Source organism: Salvelinus sp. IW2-2015, linkage group LG27 (genome assembly GCF_002910315.2).
Source record: "Salvelinus sp. IW2-2015 linkage group LG27, ASM291031v2, whole genome shotgun sequence".
In the NCBI taxonomy this organism is placed as follows: Eukaryota; Metazoa; Chordata; class Actinopteri; order Salmoniformes; family Salmonidae; genus Salvelinus; species Salvelinus sp. IW2-2015.
In genome coordinates this window covers 29,800,896-29,804,901 of record NC_036867.1, presented here as the reverse complement: position 1 = coordinate 29,804,901, position 4,006 = coordinate 29,800,896, and the positions used below count along the sequence as shown (strand labels likewise).

Here is a 4,006-nt window from a genome sequence, read left to right as displayed (position 1 = left end):
TAGAGTCCCATTTGGAACACAGTCAGTGTCTGCTTTAACTGATATTAAGCTTTTTGCCTGTGGTCCTTTCTTTTTTGAGGTCCTCTTTATATCTGGAGTTGGACGGTCCAAACCTATGTCCTACGTAGTGCACTACAAAGGCAATAGAGTGCCATTTGGGACACAGACACTGTAGAAACGTGTGTTGTGGCCTAAAATGCACCAGATTGACAGCCAGGGAGAGTCGTTACACCAACTGACCACAGAGGGCGCCAGAGCTAGAGGTTTTAACAAGGCTTATTTCAAGCAATGTTTTTGCATGAAATGCCGGCCTACTGTCATATGCAATGTAGGCCTATAGTCAAATACTTGAATGTGCTTTCAATGCGTCTCTTTCGCTCTTCTCCTTTGTGTCTTTGGTAATTCTCTCGCTTTCCCTCTCTCTCTCTTTCACTCTCTATATCATTACTTGTCTGTTCTTCTCTCTGACTTTATTTGTATTATATTTTCCTCCCCTCTCTTCTATGTATCGGAGGCTATAATCATTCTGCCAACCTTTCCTTCACTCCCTCTTCCTCTTCCTCACTACAGTCTTTTCACTCTCTCTATCTCTTCCGATCTTCCTCTCCCTGTGTCCGAGGCCACTCTGTCCCCCGGWATTTTGTTTGGCCCTGTGCACTGCTTATGCTCATACGCATGTGTGTGTGTGTTAACCTAACACCCATGAGTCCAAACCATAAACCGCCCTCCAGAAGAAAACCAGTTCTCACCTACTGCCAGATGGTATAGAGATAATGTCACTTATCTTTTAACGGCCCAAACCACCATCCGCCACACAGATTTGTCCTTAGACTTAAAACGACATTTTAGAACTTCATTTTGTGATGTCAGACATTCAACATAACTTTTTTTTTGGGGGGGGGGGGACATGAGGGCGTGAGGGAGGGTTTTTAGAAAATAAATAAGGATATGAGAGAAGGAGAAATAGAGAGAGAGAGGGTGGGGATGGGAGAAGGAGAGTCGTGCTGCAGACATCCCCAGTCCCCTCAAAAATATGTGGATATATTTCAAAACATCATCAGGAAGTTAAAGCTTGGTCTCAAATGGGTCTTCCAAATGGACAATGACCCCAAGCATATTCCAAAATTGTGGCAAAATGGCTTGAGGACAACAAAGTCAAGGTATTGGAGTGCCATCACAAAGCCCTGAAAAATTGTGGCAGAACTGAAATGTGTGTGCAAGCAGGGAGGCCTACAAACTGAACTCAGTTACACAGCTCTGTCAGGAAAATGGGCCAAAATTCACCCAACTTATTTGTGGGAAGCTTGTGGAAGGTACCCAAAATGTTGATGACCAAGTTAAACAATTTAAAGGCAATGCTGCCAAAATATTGAGTGTATGTAAAACTTCTGACCCATCTGGGAATGTGATGAAAGAAAATAAAAGCTGAAATAAATCATTCTCTCTAGTATTATTCTTGACATTTCACATTCTTTGAAATAAAGTGGTGATCCTAACTGACGTAAAACAGGGATTTTTACTTGGATTAAATGTCAGGAATTGTGAAAAAAACTGAGTTTAAAATGTTTTTGCCTAAGGTGTATGTAAACTTCGACTTCAACTGTACCTATAAATGGTAAATCCAGAGAGACTGATCATTTTGCAATATGTCTATGTAATTTTTCCAGAGCGTATGGTGCGTGTGTGTGTTGGTGTGCGTGGTGTGTGTGTGTGTGTGTGTGTCAAAGATGTGTGGGAAGAGGGTGCCGACACACGGATATAGCAGCTGGAGGTCTCTAGTCATTGTTCCGTAGTGAGCGACAGAAGGTTGAAAACATCAGCCGTTCTCATAAAGAGGATCTGAAGAATCACGCAAGTAGCACCAGGGTCTTAGTTCATTAGTGCACGCCGTAGCAAACAGAAAAACAAAAATAAGCAATTTATTGGACAAATTCAGTTGGCTCCTCCCCTTTTTCAGCCTGTTTGATTCAGTTTGGTTCCTAGGAAATACACCCATGTCTATGATTTTGACTGAAATGGCATCATAGCATAGAGTTCCTTTTGTGCCAAATTGCTATTCCTCTTCCTCTCGTGTGGACTGGCAGTTTATTGTTGGAGCATGTGTGATTTATTAAATAGGCATCATAACTACTCACACATGCAATCGTTACTTGACACAGCTCTCTCACATACACATACAAACATTTACTCATAAAGACATACAACATGCATTCAATTCGCGCACACAAACACACATTTGTGCCTGAATGGGGGAATCACATTAGCCAAATAATAAACAGACAGGTGTGTGTCGGCGAAATGCATTGTCTTACTGTGCTAAATCTGCACGCTCTGGGAGAAAAACAGCCCACACTGCAGTTACAGCCTGTTACTCTCAGTCACACACACTAGCTGTGTCAAACACACACACTCAAATGTAGAAACACCACACATTACGCAGCGACGTAGAACACCACACAACACACAAACATATATCACAGGCATTTCTACAACACTCAAGCACATAGACACCACACACATAGCATGTAGACACACTACACTAAACAAACAACCACACCACAACACACACACACACACTCCCACACACCAACCACGCACACCTTGCAGTGTGATGAGAGAGAATGAGGGAAGTGGGGCAGGTGGGAGACTTGAAAAAACAACTGATGGTGGAGGGGGTGGGAGACCATTCAAAGGAGTGCTCGTACTCAGCACACACACAAACACACACACACAACACACACACACACACACACCACAACAACACACACACACACACACACACATACACACACACCATGGACACACACACCACACCAAACACACACACACTTCCTCAAGCCCTGCTCCTCCCTCTTCAAGCCACTAGTGGAAAGGCCCAGTTGAGAACAAGTTGGTCAACATCTTCATACCGGAGCGAGAAACGGAGGCGGGAGGGAGGAGGGGAGGATAGGAAAGACAAAAAGAGAGAAATGTTCGTGCAGAGCTTGGCCACATCTCCCTGTGGTGCCATAGCTTCAAGGGAAAACGCAGAGACGGGCAGCGTTGTGCCAAAAGCACCGGGACAAGGGAGAGAGAGAGGGGGGACGAGAGAGAGAGAGATGGGGGGGGGGGGCTAGAGAGGAGAAGGCAAAATGGATCATCTCGGGATGAGTTGAGCTTCTCTCTCTACTTTCTCTCTCTCTCTCTACAGTAGGTCTCCATTTGTTATTCTTTGTTTTCTCTCATCTTGTTTATTAGAGACACTGTTTCATCTGGAGACTCAGCCAGTCTGACACTATCTCCTTCACTACTCTGACACACTCCCTCTCTTTCGCCGTGACCTCATTCTTCTCCGGAGGGTCATCAATAGTTAAATATCCACGTGCCTCTGTCCCGCCGTGTCATCCGCTCCAGGCATTTGACCGTCACATAAATGTGGGAGGGTTTCCGGGGTGTGTATATGATGAAGTGGTGCAGTAGGGCTAGGAGGGTGGGTTAAGGGTTCGTTTGGGGGTTTGTTATAATTTCATGACCTGCCACACGAGGAACAAATGACAATGTTATTATTTAGCCCTCTTTGCCCTGTGTGTGAGTAGGGCGAAAGCTAGACTGGTCCCCACCTATTCCTTCGTCGTCAGGCAGATTACAAGTTTGCCCAGACGAAGCTGAATGACACCACAGTCTGCCAGAGCAAGAATGGCACATCCCATACCATCACATACAATACACACTCATTAATTTGCATGAACACATATGATGTACATAGAGCTACACATGTTCTAACAAAAAACTCGTGCACATAACTCTAACCCACACACACACACACACACACACACACACACACACACACACACACACACACACACACACACACACACAACACAATTTATGACCCTTCACGTTTCCAGCAAATGTCCAGGTGTCTAATGAGCGGACATGACTTTTGACCCTGCTGATAGGTAATTGAGGTCAGGGGTAAGGGTAAGGATGTAACTAGAGAGAGGAAGAGAAACAGAGGGGGATCTGG

The 4,006-nt window shown here is 44.7% G+C and overlaps 1 protein-coding gene across 1 annotated transcript in view; it reads right to left on the bottom strand.

Moving 5' to 3' along the window:
- Window positions 1–4,006, bottom strand: part of LOC111953212 (neuropilin-2-like) — a 75,739-nt gene that overhangs the window by 28,100 nt on the left and 43,633 nt on the right.